Source organism: Salvelinus sp. IW2-2015, linkage group LG17, assembly GCF_002910315.2.
Source record: "Salvelinus sp. IW2-2015 linkage group LG17, ASM291031v2, whole genome shotgun sequence".
In the NCBI taxonomy this organism is placed as follows: domain Eukaryota; kingdom Metazoa; phylum Chordata; class Actinopteri; order Salmoniformes; family Salmonidae; genus Salvelinus; species Salvelinus sp. IW2-2015.
The window spans coordinates 27,357,031-27,372,486 of NC_036857.1; the positions used below are offsets into that span (position 1 = coordinate 27,357,031).

General features: G+C 44.0%; 1 protein-coding gene across 3 annotated transcripts in view; it reads left to right on the forward strand.

The window, feature by feature from the left end:
• LOC111976575 (nck-associated protein 5-like) overlaps positions 1–15,456 on the forward strand; it is a 57,435-nt gene that overhangs the window by 37,612 nt on the left and 4,367 nt on the right. The gene's annotated exons all lie outside the window — the stretch shown is intronic.

Sequence of the window (15,456 nt, forward strand, 5' to 3'; positions counted from 1 at the left end):
CAATGTACAGTGCATTCGGAAAGTATTCAGACCCCTTGACTTTTTCCACATTTGGTTACTTTACAGCCTTATTCTAAAATTGATAAAATATTTCTTTCCCTCATCAATCTACACACAATACCCCATAATGACAAGTTTTTCGAATTTTTTGCAAATTCAATTGATTGGACATGATTTGGAAAGGCACACACCTGTCTATATAAGACCCACAGTTGACAGTGCATGTCAGAGCAGAAAGGAGGAATTGTCCGTAGACCTCCGAGAGAGGATTGTGTCAAGGCACAGATCTGGGGAAGAGTACAAACAGATTCTGCAGCATTGAAGGACCCCAAGAACACAGTGGCCTCCATCATTCTTAAATGGAAGAAGTTTGAAACCACCAATACTCTTCCTATAGCTGGCCACCCAGCCAAACTGTGCAATTGGGGGAGCCTTGGTCAAGGAGGTGACCAAGAACCAGATGGTAACTCTGACAGAGCTCCAGAGTTCCTCTGTGGAGATGGGAGAACCTTCCAGAAGGACAACCAACTCTGCAGGACTCCACTCCACCAATCAGGCCTTAATGGTAGAGTGGCCAGACGGAAGCCACTCCTCAGTAAAAGGCACATGACAGCCCCTTTGGAGTTTGCCAAAAGGCACCTAAAGGACTCTCAGACCATGAGAAACAAGATTCTCTGTTCTGATAAAACCAAGATTGAACACTTTGGCCTTGAATGCCAAGTGTCAAGTCTGGAGGAAACCTGGCACCATCCCTACGGTGAAGCATCATTCTGGGGGGATGTTTTTCAGAGGCAGGGACTGGGAAACTAGTCAGGATCGAGGGAAAGATGAACGGAGCAAAGTACAGAGAGGTCAAATACATTTTTATTTGTCACATGCGACGAATAAAGCAGTTATAGACCTTACAGTGAAATGCTTCTTACAAGCCCTTAACCAACAATGCAGTGTTAAGAAAAATAAGTGTTAAGTAAAAAATAGATAAGTAAAAAAAAATATATACAAATAGTTAAAGAGCAGCAGTAAAATAAGTAGTGAGGCTGTATACAGTGAGTACCGGTACAGAGTCAATGTGCGGGGGTATAGGTTCGTCAAGGTAATTGAGGTAATATGTACATATAGGCAGAGTTAAAGTGACTATGCATAGATAATAACCAGAGAGTAGCAGCAGCTTAAAAGAGGGGTGGGGGTGGGGGGGGACAATGCAAATAGTCTGGGTAGCCATTTGATTAGCTGTTCAGGAGTCTTGGGGGTAGAAGCTGTTAAGAAGCCTTTTCGGCCTAGACTTGTCGCTCCGGTACCGATTGCTGTGCGGTAGCAGAGAGAACAGTCTATGACTAGGGTGGCTGGAGTCTTTGACAATTTTTAGGGCCTTCCTCTGACACCGCCTGGTATAGAGGTCCTGGATTGCAGGAAGCTTGGCCGCAGTGATGTACTGGCCAGCACTACCCAAAGTAGTGCCTTGCGGTCGGAGGCCAAGTAGTTGCCATACCAGGCAGTGATGCAACCAGTCAGGATGCTCTTGTGCAGCAGCTGTATAACTTTTTGAGGGTCTGAGGACCCATGCCAAATCTTTTCAGTCTCCTGAGGGGGAATAGGCTTTGTCGTGCCCGCTTCACGACTGTCTTGGTGTGTTTGGGCCATGATAGTTTGTTGGTGATGTGGACACCAAGGAACGTGAAGCTCTCAACTTTCTCAACTACAGCCCCGTCGATGAGAATGGGGGTGTGCTCTGTCCTCCTTTTCCTGTAGTCCACAATCATCTCCTCTGTCTTGATCACGTTGAGGGAGAGGTTGTTATCCTGGCACCACACGGCCAGGTCTCTGACCTCCTCCATATAGGCTGTCTCATTGTTGTCGGTGATCAGGCCTACCACTGTTGTGTTGTCGGCAAACTTAATGATGGTGTTGGAGTCGTGCCTGGCCATGCAGTCATGGGTGAACAGGGAGTACAGGAGGGGACTGAACACGCACCCCTGAGGGGCCCGTGTTGAGGATCAACGTGGAAGATCTGTTGTTACCTACCCTTACCACCTGGGGGCAGCCCATCAAGCAGTCCAGGATCTAGTTGCAGAGGGAGGTGTTTAGTCCCAGGGTCCTTAGCTTAGTGATGAGCTTGGAGGGCACTATGGTGTTGAATGCTGAGCTGTAGTCAATGAATAGCATTCTCACATAGGTGTTCCTTTTGTTCAGGTGTGAAAGGGCAGTGTGGAGTGCAATAGAGATTGCATCATCTGTGGATCTGTTGGGGCAGTATGCAAATTGGAGTAGGTGTAGGGTTTCTGGGATAATGGTGTTGATGTGTGCCATGACCAGCCTTTCAAAGCACTTCATGGCAACAGATGTGAATGCTACGGATCGGTAGTCATTTAGGCAGGTTACCTTAGTGGTCTTGGGCACAGGGACTATGGTGGTCTGCTTGAAACATGTTGGTATTACAGACTCAGTCAGGAACAGGTTGAAAATGTCAGTGAAGACACTTGCCAGTTGGTCAGCGCATGCTCAGAGTACACATCCTGGTAATCAGTCTGCACCTGCGGCCTTGTGAATGTTGACCTATTTAAAGATTTTACTCACATCGGCTACGGAGAGCGTGATTACGCAGTCGTGCAGAATAGCTGATGCTCTCATGCATGCTTCAGTGATGCTTGCCTCGAAGCGAGCATAGAAGTAATTTAGCTCGTCTGGTAGGCTCATGTCACTGGGCAGCTCGCGGTTGTACTTCTCAGCCCGTGGCTGTGCTTCCCTCGCACTACATCATCGGAGCCGGTTCAATCTGCAGTACTTTTTTGACTCTTTGCCTGTTTGATAGTTCATCTGAGGGTATAGCTGGATTTCTTATAAGCGTCCGGGTTATAGTCCCGCTCCTTGAAGGTGGCAGCTCTACCCTATAGTGCGGATGTTGCCTATAATCCATAGCTTCTGATTGGGGTATGTACGTACGGTGAGAGTGGGGACGACATCATCGATGCACTTATTGATGAATCCAGTGACTGATGTGGTGTACTCCTCAATGCTATAGGAAGAATCCCGGGAACATATTCCAGTCTGTGCTAGCAAAACAGTCCTGTAGCTTAGCATCTGCATCTGACCACTTCTTTATTGACCGAGTCACTGGTGCTTCCTGCTTCCTGCTTTAGTTTTTGCTTGTAAGCGGAAATCAGGAGGATAGAATTATGATCAGATTAGTCCATATGGACGGCGAGGAAGAGCTTTGTATGCGTCTCTGTGTGTGGAGTAAAGGTCGTCTACAGTTTTTTCCCTCTGGTTGCACATTTAACATGCTGGTAGAAATTAGGTAAAACGGATTTAAGTTTCCCTGCATTAAAGTCCCTGGCCACTAGGATCGCCGTCTCTGGATGAGCGTTTCCATGTTTTCTTATGGCACTTATACAACTCATTGAGTGCGGACTCAGTGCCAGCATCGGTTTGTGGTGGTAAATAGACAGCTACGAAAAATATTGATAAAATCTCTTGGTAAATAGTGTGGTCTACAGCTTATCATTAGATACTCTACCTCAGGCGAATAAAACCTTGAGACTTACTTAATATTAGATTTCATGCACCAGCTGTTGTTTACAAATATACACAGACCGCCACCCCTTGTCTTACCAGAGACAGCAGTTCTATCTTGCCGATGCAGCGCAAACCCTGCCAGCTGTATTTTATCCATGTCGTCGTTCAACCACGACTCGGTGAAACATAAGATATTACAGTTTTTAATGTCCTGTTGGTAGGATATTTGTGATCGTAGCTCATCTATTTTGTTATCCAATGATTTTATGTTCGCTAATAGGACTGATGGTAGAGGCAGATTACGCACTCACCGTCAGATCCTTACAAGGCACCCCGACCTACGTCCCCGAAATCTCAGTTTCTTTCTCCTGCAAATGACGGAGATTTTACCGTTGTCGGGTGTCTGAAGTCAATCCTTCGCGTCCGACTCGTTAAAGAAAAAATCATCGTCCAGTACGAGGTGGGTAAATGCTGTCCTGATATCCAGAAACTTTTTCGGTCATAAGAGACGGTAGCAGAAACATTATGTACAAAATAAGTTAGAAATAATGTGAAAAAACACATGTAATAGCACAATTGGTTAAGAGCCCCTATACGGCAGCCGGCGCCATTCAGTATCCTTGATGAAAACCTGCTCCAGAGCGCTCAGGACCTCAGACTGGGGCGAAGGTTCACCTTCCAACAGGACAACAACCCTAAGCACACAGCCAAGAAAACGCAGGAGTGGCTTCGGGACAAGTCTCTGAATGTCCTTGAGTAGCCAAGACAGAGCCCGGACTTGAACCCAATCGAACATCTCTGGAGAGACCTGAAAATAGCTGTGCAGTGATGCTCCCCATCCAACTTGACAGAGCTTGAGAGGATCTGCAGAGAAGAATGGGAGAAACTCCCTAAATACAGTTGGTCCAAGCTTGTAACGGCTTACCAAGAAGACTGGAGGCTGTAATCGCTGCCAAAGGTGCTTCAATAAAGTCCTGAGTAAAGAGTCTGAATACTTATGTAAATGTGATATTTAAGATGTTTTTACATTTGAAAACATTTCTAAAAAAACGTTTTTGTCATTATGGGGTATTGTGTGTAGATTGATGAGGGGAAAAAACTATTGAATCCATTTTAGAATAAGGCTGTAACGTAACAAAATGTGGAAAAAGTCAAGGGGTCTGAATACTTTCTGAATGCACCTAATATCGCTATTTAAAAAACCGTTTTTAATGAGCGTTGTTGTTCAAATAAAGATCAAATACACTGCATTTCAAACAGTCAGAAATAATCTAATGGATTCAGGAGTTGTGAAGTTATACCTAGGCCATATATAAGACCCCCTAATAATTTAATTAATCTATCAAAATAATAATAATAAATGATCTGGCTTTCAAGTCTGTCTCTAAAAATGCCCTTTTTTGCAAGTGATTAGCTGGCTAATCGTTATATTTACAGTTTAGCCAACTTGGATCGACAGTATTTGCTAGCTAACAAGGTTGAACCGTTTAATTGTTATGAACACACCCTTCTGTATGTCTCCAACTGTTTGAAAAGCATATTAGCCTGTCCACTTTGTTCAGATGTTGAAATCAAGTGGGCTACCTTATTTCTCAGAATGAGTTGCCAGTTCCTTATATAATTGTGTTTTAAGCTTATTGCACATTTATCAAACACAGACTAGACAGCTAGTATAACAATGAATTAGGTGGTACCCCAATGCTGTGCACGACAAACTGAGCATTCATTTTCCAGAATCAATGTCCATTGACACTCTCAGTAGTGTCTACTCGGCGTGCAATTTGAGTAGTTGAGACATAAAAAGTGTATCGTTAGAAAAGTGAACTTATCCTCTAGTACAGTAAAATGATGTCTCAATGTGTTTGTGTCCATATGACCGATTCTGTTGGGCCAAATCTTAAATACAAATAGCGAGTTGACACTGAATTGTTGGAGAGGAAGATGTGATCTATCATCTTTGTTGGCGTGAGAGGGAGGATGGTCAGTAATACAGGGCAGCGTCAATCAGGGACAGAACGTCAAGAAACAGGAGGTGTCTGTGACTCAGAGGTTTAATCCTAGACACATGAAAGTTGGGATGTATACGGAGGGTGCGGGGCAACAGAAGATAAACAGCAGAGAGGCTAAGAATTTTTGAGATGGGGAAAGGGCCAATAAAATGGGGGGAAAGTTTACGGGACTCCACCCGAAGGGGTAGATCCCAAGTGGGCAGCCATACCCTCTGCCCAAGACGATAGCGGGTAGCAGGGGTCCGGTGGCGGTACGCCTGTTGCCGATACTTGGAGGTGGTCTTGAGAAGAGTGGGCCGGGCTCTCTTCCAGGTACGGCGACAGCGGTGGACGAACATCTTGGCCAAGGGTATGCTGACCTCTTCCTCAGTGAAGAGCGGGGGCTGATATCCCAGGGAACACTCGGAAGACGAGAGACCAGTGGCCAAGCAGGGAAAGGTGTTGCGGGCGTATTCCACCCACACTAGTTGCTGGATCCAGAGGGTGGGGTGGGCAGAGACGAGGCAACGAAGAGCCGTCTCCAGGTCCTCGCTCCGACTGGCCGTTAGACTGGGGGTGAAAACCGGAGGGCAGGCTAACCAACGACCCAATGAGGCTGCAGAACGCCTTCCAGAAACTGAGGACCACGATCAGAGACAATGTCCACCGGAAGTCCATGGATCCGGAAGACGTGCTGCACCATGAGCTGGGCCGTCTCCTTGGCTGAGGGTAACTTGGGAAGGGGAATGAAATGGGAAGCTTTGGAAAACCTATCCACCACTGTAAGAATCGTGGTGTTGCCATCTGATGGAGGGAGACCAGTGACGAAGTCCAGGAATATATTGGACGAGGTAGGGAGGATGGTCTCGGGGTCCGACGGTGTAGCAGCGGGGCTATAGAAGCGTGAGACTGCTTCACATTCTTGGACCCCGGGCGGTAGGAAATGGTAAAGTTGAACTGAGTGAAAAGCAGAGCCCATCGAGCTTACCTAGAGTTGAGGCGGTGCGGAGATATTCCAGGTTCTTGTTTTCAGTTCACACCAAGAATGGATGTTCCGCCCCCTCTAACCAGTGCCTCCACTCCTCCAACACCATCTTGACCGCGAGTAGTTCTCGATTTCCCACGTCGTAGTTCCTCTCAGCGGGGTTAAGACGATGGGAAAGGAAAGCGCAGGGATGCAACTTTTGGTCCTTGGCAAAACGCTGGGACAGAACAGCCCCCACTCCGACGTCTGAGGCAAACTGATGGGACGGGTCCGGATGGGTTAACATGGGAGCTGTAATAAACCAATGCTTGAGTTCCGAGAACGCCCGGTCAGCTGCTGGAGACCACGTGAATGGAACCTTGGGAGAGGTGAGTGCTGAGGGGGGAAGCCAGGGTGCTGTAACCCCGGATGAAGCAGCGGTAGAAATGAGCAAACCACAGGAAACGTTGCAGCTGTACTCTGGATGTGAGTTGAGGCCAATCCACCTTGTCACCTCACCTTGTCAGAGTCCAGCTGAATATTTCCAGCAGCAATGACGTACCCTAGGAAGGAGATGGTGGAGCGATGGAATTCACATTTTTCTGATTTAACAAAAAGCTCTCGTCGGCCCCAGAGTCAAGGAGCACCCGAAGAAATTTGGACTGGTCACCCCACAACAGGATAGCATGGAGAGGGGTGCGAGTAATGGAAGAAGGGAAACTTCCCGTGCGGCTCACCAGCGTACTCGTACCTGCTTGATGACCCTGGTCTTTTAATGGACAGGTAGATATGTAATGTTCTGCAGTTCCACAATATAGACAGCTCTCGGTGCTCAGTCTGCGTAAGTGTTCAGCAGGAGACAATCTGGCCCTGCTGAGTTGCATGGGCTCCCTACATTCCCGTAGCCAACCATCAATCCGTATAGTCAAGGCTATGAGAGAGTCGAGGTCCATGGGAAGCTCCCGGGCTGCGAGCTCGTCTTTGACCACCTCTGATAATCCATTCAGGAACGTGTCGAAAAGAGCTTCCGGGTTCCAGGCGTTCCCAGCGGCCAAAGTGTGAAAATCTACTGCATAGTCTGCCACACTACGGGAGTCTTGGCGCAGTTGCAGATGCTTACGAGCAGCCTCTCTCCCGGACAACAGAGAATCAAACACCTTTCTAACCTCCGCCACAAACTCCTCCAGACTGAGGCAAATGGTGGATTGTTGCTCCCACACTGCCGTAGCCCAGGCGAGAGCCCTCCCAGACATCAACGTTATCAAGTACGCTATTCTCGAGCGATCTGAGGGAAACGAAAAGGGCTGCAGCTCAAAGATGAGAGAAACGCCAGGCAGGATCCTGGATCTCCAGCGTAGCGCTCCGGAGGAGATAAGCGGGGTTCTCTGGAAGCCGGGGTAGATTGGGGAGTAGCGCCACTGATAGCGGGGGGTTACTGTAGTGGCTTGCTGCTTAGTAGATAACCCGCAGAATTGCTCCAGCACTGAGTTGAAACCCTGGTCATGGCATTCCGCCAAGGTATGGCGTCCTTCCATAAGGTTCTGAAGTAGCTCCTCGTGTCTTCCAATGGTTGCTACTTGCAGGCAGACAGCGTTGCGGAGCTGGTCCGATTCTGCTGGGTAAGTCATGGCCAGTTTGTACTTTCACGACTCAGGATATGACCCAGYTGCAGTTCTCAGATAATTTATTATAACACGGGGAGCAGGCAAAGGGCAGGTCAAGGACAGGAAGAGGTTCGTAACCAGATCAGAGTCCGACAGGTACAGGATGGCAGGCTCAGGGTCAGGGCAGGCAGAATGGTCAGAACGGGGAGGACTAGAAAACAGAAACTACAGACACTGGATAACTGTAAAAAGCACTGGTAAAACTTGGCAAGACAAGATGAACTGGCAACAGACAAACAGAAAACACAGGTATAAATACACAGGGGATAATGAGGAAAATTGGAGACACCTGGTGGAGGGTGGAGACAAGCACAAGACAGATGAAAAAGATCAGGGTGAGACAGCTTGTCGCAGCCTTCCCGCATTTGGGACAATGACTCCCATTGTTAGGGCGGAGACGTGCATCTCGTCATTATATCGAGATCTCTGGTGTAAATAGGAAGGTGCACACAGAGGAGCGAAGGAGACAATACCAAAAATACAACATGAGAATAAGCGGACACAAAACCTAAATTCTTGCGATACAGGCATTTGGAATATTGCGCAAAAAAAAACAGACATTTGAATTAATCTGATATATCGCTCAGCCCTAGCTCAATGGGTGGTGACATGTCTGTGACATTTTCAGCTTCCAGGAATTGTGTACAGATCCTTGCGACATTATTATCGTGCTGAAACATGAGGTGATGGTGGGGGATTAATGGCACGACAATGGGCTTCAGGATCTCGTCACAGTATTTCAGGGCATTCAAATTGCCATCGATAAAATGCAATTGTGTTTGTGGTCCGTAGCTTATGCCTGCCCATATAACCCCACCGCCACCATGGGGCACTCTGTTCACAACGTTGACATCAGCAAATAGCTCGCCCACACAACGCCATACACGCTCTGCCATCTGCCCGGTACAGTTGAAACCGGGATTTGTCTGTGAAGAGCGCACTCTGAATCAGGTGAACTAGTTCAGGGCTAAAACAAAATTGTGAAACATTTGACGTTCCCCGAGGAGAGGTTTGAGGACCACTGGGCTAACCTAACCAGGTAAAACTCCGGGCCCAAGTTGGAGGGTATGACAAAGTAATAAATCAAATGTAAAACGGTTTTATCTGGAAAAAGATAAATAATAATAATAATAGTTATAGATAACAACTGCGATTGAACAATATAACTAAGAGGGCTGAGTTTGCTTTATTCAGGGTTGCATCGTGTAGGCCTTTGCGTCTGTAATTACAAAGTTACTCGCACAGTATGTGCGCAGAGGTCTAAGGCACTGCATCTCAGTGCTAGAGGCGTCACTACCGACCCTGGTTTGATTCCAGGCTGTATCACAACCGGCCGTGATTGGAAGTCCCATAGGGCGACGCACAGTTGGCCCAGCGTCATCTGGGTAGGGTTTGGCCGGGGTAGGCTGTCAATGTAAATAAGAATTTGTTCTTAACTGACTTGCCTAGTTAAAAAAAGGTTAAATAAATAAATAAAAATGTCATCACTATTGTGTTGATTGATTCATTCCAGGTAATAATTTTGAATTGATAAGGTCTAGGTAGCCTAGCCACCTGAAGTTTGAATACAAACCAAATTTGATCACATTCACATTTTCTCTTAACACAAATGTCTATAAATACATTACATAGCTTAGGCTATAAATGCATTACATAGCTTAGGCTAGAAGTACATGACGTTACCTCTTCTTTTCCCTTGGTCAGAGGGGATCAGCGCGCATAGGCGTCTCTAGGCTACCTGCAACTGTGGTTGTTATCAGTAAGCTACAGTTGATCAGACTGAAGCACAGATGAATTGTGCACAAGTTGACAAATCATGAGGCAAATCAGTCTAAACAATAGTACTTTTCCCTCTTTTCAACGCTTTTGTGTCAATATTTTTTTATTAAACTGAATCAAAAGTGTTGGGGAAAATTACAGCTCCCCACACATTTGCCGGTGGACATGCTGTACTGATCTCTGCAACGTGGATAGATGGAAATTGCCACATAATGCTACAAATGAAGAAACATATCCTATGTATGTTCTACTATTTTCAAAATTCGAGTTAGTATGTCAAAATTTGGAGTTAGTATCTTGAAATTCTGACATAGCATGTCGAAATTTAGAGATAGTATTATGTTGAAAATTTGACTTAGTATTTTGGCATTTTTAGATAGTATTGGGATTAAAAAATGGTGGTGGGAATTGGCTTCCATAGGTGTCAGTAAACATCAGCAAAAAAAAGTTATTTAATTGTTGCCAGCAGCACAGTTAGTCACTAATCCTCCAGATAACATGTACAGCTTAACCAGCTCTGCTAGGGTGAGTGAAATGGTCAGTGAAGTGTTCTCTAATTTGTTTCTGGAAGTAACTAGCAAGCTAGCCAGCTTTAGTCAGTCAGCTTGGGTGCTTGACTGCCGTTGTGAGGAAAGCTCGGATCAACCCTACTCCTTGGCCAGAGCCTCCAGTGTCCAGCAAGACTCTCTGAATTTATGAACAGACAATCTGACAACGCTCTGAGTTTACGAACAACCCAGAGCGCACTCTGACACACTGGAGGCAATTTACAAACGCACCCTTAATTGTCAATCAAATGTATTTGGCGTCGATCAAATGGGCAGGCAGGCAGGCAGGTTCCCATTCAGTTGTCAAAATGTGGTTTGGGACCAATGATGTGTATAAACCCTGGATGACTGACAGGGGGTGCTGTATTGAAATCTTGGCACTCCTGAAATGTAAAAAATATTTTGGAAGCTATGGAAATGCATTTATTAATGTCGACATCTGTTCTTGACACATTCAGTCTATTACAGACACCGTAATGCATACTTTTAAATTATATTATGTGAGCTAAACATAAAAAATAATATTTTAAAACATTTTCCTGAAATATTTTTTTTTGAGAGTATGAATGTTACTGTCCCCCTACAACAAAATGGAATTGTGTAATTCCATTCATTCCTGTGGAGGACTGATCCTACTAGGTAGTGCCAATATGGCCGACCAGTGTCTTCAAAGACTCTAAGTGGCCAATAAATAGCATCCGCAATCCAAAGTTCATGTAAATTATTGGTTAGGATTTTTTATTCTTTTAAAAAATGTATTTCACCTTTATTTAACCACGTAGGCCAGTTGAGAACCTACCTGGTACCTCTTATTTACAACTGCGACCTGGCCAAGATAAAGCAAAGCAGTGCGACACAAACAACACAGAGTTACACATGGAATAAACAAACGTACAGTCAATAAAACAATAGAAAAGTCTATATACAGTGTGTGCAAATGAAGTAAGATTAGGGAGGTAAGGCAATAAATAGGCCATAGTGGCGAAATAATCACAATTTAGCAATTAAACACTGGATCAATGAGTTAAATATACACTAGATGACCAGTAGGGGGTGTTGTGTTGAAGCCACTGTGCCTCCATCTTGGCACTCTCCCACCATTGTAAAAAGTATTTTGGAAGATATAGAAATGCATTTATTAATGTCTACATTTGTTTTTGCCACATGTATTCTATTACAGACACCTTAATGCATACTTTTAAATTATTATGTGAGCTAAACAATACAAACATATTTTTTTATATATATTTTTTAAATACTTAAAGTAATAATTCATTGAGATGACTAATGTTACCGTCCCCATTACAACATCAAGAATACTTAAATACATGTAATTTTGTCCTTGAAACATTTATACTGAACAAAAATATAAACGCAACATGCAACAATTTCAAAGATTTTGCTGAGTTACAGTTCATATAAAGAAATCAGTCAATTGAAATGAATTCATTAAGCCCTAATCTATGGATTTCACATGACTGGGCAGGGGTTCAGCCATGGATGGCTGAAAGACATAAATTATCCTCTTTTATTTCAGCTAATGAAACATGGGACCAGCACCTTACATGTTGTGTTTATATTTTTGTTCAGTGTAATTTAAATACTGTTGAATTCCATTCATTCCTATGGATGACTGTGCCTACTGGAGAGTGCCAATATGGCCGACAGGTAGTTTCAAAGCCTCTCAATGGCCAATACATAGCATTCGCAATCCAGGGTTTATATACATCATTGGTTGGGACAAGCATGCATTGGCAGGCAATCTGCAGAAGGACGAGTAGGCTACTATTCTCCATCGTTTATCAGTGCAATTTCGACGGCCAACTAGCTGAAAAAAGTTTGAGAGGGTTTATCTAATATTCCCTTGTTTAATTTAAGATCATCTCACTCTGGCTAGCATTAGTTGTGGATATTGTTGTTGTTGATGTGCATAACTGAGGGAGAGAGCCTATCTTTTCATGGTTGTTTGATCAATAGGACTGTAAAATTCCCAAATGTAAGAGGACTCCCTTGGTATTTACTGTACATATTTTCAGAAATCCATTCAGGTGTATTTTTTGGCTTTTGACGAATGTGTTCTAATGATCTAAAGCTGCGCTGTTGAAAATGGCTTATTTGCATGAAGGCTTACTGTAGCTCTGATTGGCTATAACGCACCGGTCTGCGTAGAGTCCTGTCCTGGACGACAGATGTAGGTTTACCATGTTGAGAAATAAGGTGATGAAAGAAATCAGACAGGCCAAAGCAAACTTTTTTATTAACATAATTGGTGAAGCAAAGGGAAATTCTAAATTGATCTGGGAGAATCTAAAAAAGTTTACAGGGAAAGACCATAGTAACACTGCAAAAAGACTAGAAATCATGGTGAATAACAATCTAACACAGGATGCAGTCGAAATAGCAATAGCCTTCAATTCCTACTTTATTGACTCTGTCAGGGTACTGACACAGAACCCCTCCACTGGTTTCTTGGGCTCATTGCTAGTAAATGACACTCAACCTGTCTTCATCATAAGGGAGGTTTCTGAGTCAAAGGTGAACAAGGTGATTAGCTCACTAAAGAACTCTAAAGCCAAAGATGTGTTTGGGCTGGACTCTAACTTTCTTAAAAACTACAAAGAGTCACTCATTGGCCCCATTACTAAGGTCACCAACACATCTATTGGTCTTGGGGTGTTTCCAAGGGTATGGAAGTCGGCCATAATAACGGCCATCTATAAATCGCGCAACCCTGCTGACGTGAGTAACTACAGGCCCATTAGTATACTACCTGTGGTGTCAAAGGTTGTTGAAAAGTGTGTAGCAGAACAACTGATTGCCCACCTCAACAACAGCCCCTTCACATTACACTCTATGCAGTTTGGCTTCAGAGCGAAACACTCCACAGAAACGGCCAACTGCTTTCTTCTGGAAAATGTGAAGTCCAAGATGGACAAAGGGGGCGTTGTTGGGGCTGTGTTTCTGGACCTAAGGAAGGCTTTTGATACTGTTAACCATGAGATTCTCATTTCAAAATTGTCCAAGTTCAACTTTTCCCCCGATGCCTTGAGATGGATGAAATCATACCTTGAAGGCAGAACTCAGTGTGTCAGAGTGAGCAATGAGCTGTCGCCCACTCTTAGCTATGATGTGGGCGTGCCCCAAGGGTCAATACTGGGGCCCCTCCTGTACAGCCTGTACATTAATGATCTGCCTTCTGTCTGTACTGGGTCTGAAGTTCAAATGTATGCAGATGATACAGTGATATATGTGCATGCAAAGAGCAAACAACAAGCTGCACAAGAACTCACTACTGTAATGGTCAAGGTTACAAAGTGGCTCAGTGACTCGTGTTTGCATCTCAATGTGAAAAAAACTGTTTGCATGATTCTTCATCTGGCTCAGTATGCTACTGAGCCAGATGTCTATGTGTCGGGGGAGAAGCTCCAGGTGGTATCTGATTTTAAGTACCTTGGCATCATACTTGATTCCAACCTCCCTTTTAAAAAGCATGTGAAAAAGGTAATTCAGATTCAGATTCAACCTAGCTAATTTCCGATTTATATGAAATTGTTTGACTACAGAGGTAGCAAAACTGTACTTCAAATCTATGATACTCCCCCACTTAACATACTGCTTGACTAGTTGGGCCCAAGCTTGCTGTACAACATTAAAACCTATTCAGTCTGTCTACAAACAGGCTRTCAAAGTGCTTGATAGGAAGCCCAATAGCCATCATCACTGTTACATCCTCAGGAAGCATGAGCTCCTGAGTTGGGAAAATCTTGTGCAATACACCGACGCATGTCTTGTATTCAAGATCCTAAATGGCTTGGCTCCCCCTCCACTCAGTATTTTTCTAAACAGAAAACCCAAACATATGGCAGCAGATCCACAAGGRCTGCCATGAGAGGTGACTGTATAGTTCCCTTAAGGAAAAGCACCTTTAGTAAATCCGCTTTCTCTGTGAGAGCTTCCCATGCCTGAAATACACTGCCATCAGACACACATAACTGCACCACATATCACACTTTCACAAAATGCATGAAGACATGGCTAAAGGTCAATCAGATTTGTGAACATAATTCCTAGCTGTGTATTGCCGCTTTCCATGTTGCCTGTTGTCTGTAGCTTGTGATGTGTGGAAACATTTTGTGGCTTTTATGAATTTTGTCTTACTGCTTTTTGTTCTATGTTGCTCTGTCTGTATGCTACGTCTTGCTTGTCCTATGTTGCTTTGTCTGTATGCTATGTCTTGCTTGTCCTATGTTGCTCTGCGTGTGCTCACTGTTCAATGATTGTTTATATTGTAATTGTTTTTAATAACCTGCCCAGGGACTGCGATTGAAAATTAGCCGGCTGGCTAAAACCGGCACTTTTACTGAAACGTTGATTAATGTGCACTCTCCCTGTAAAAATAAAATAAACTCAAACTCAGATGTTTTTATTAGGTTTTATTTGCTGCAGTGTCTATTAATTGTCCAAGTGACACGGCCACTTTCCCACTCTATATTGCTACAGAATTTTCACAAATACCTTACTCTACCTCTTTCCCAAACAGTCTATGAATTTATGAAAATGTGAAAATTACAATATCTAAGTGCTCACTTGTCAGAAAATGTTTTTTTTAAATAAATWATTAAAAGGTGTCATTCTTCCTGGGGGTGTATATGAACAGGTTTTAATAAGATTTAATGTTGCTAAAATGCTGTCAGTTCCACTTTAACTTAGTTTGAGAAAAGCTAAGGGATTGGTCAAAAGTTGACAAATCAAAAATCTGATTTTACATGTCCATTTAAACCACTGTTAATCCACTCCACAGTTGCCTATCAACTTGGAACTTGGCATCACTATCATGGTCGTCCCTAAGATGAACCACACTGAATTTGGTATTGATATCTCAAACAACAAGGAAACTATTAACAACTCATTCTTGCATAGGTCACGCTAATGCTCAAAAAACTGATCTTGATCCTGTGAACCCCATACATTGCTGCTCAAGGCTGTATTTTTCACTTTAT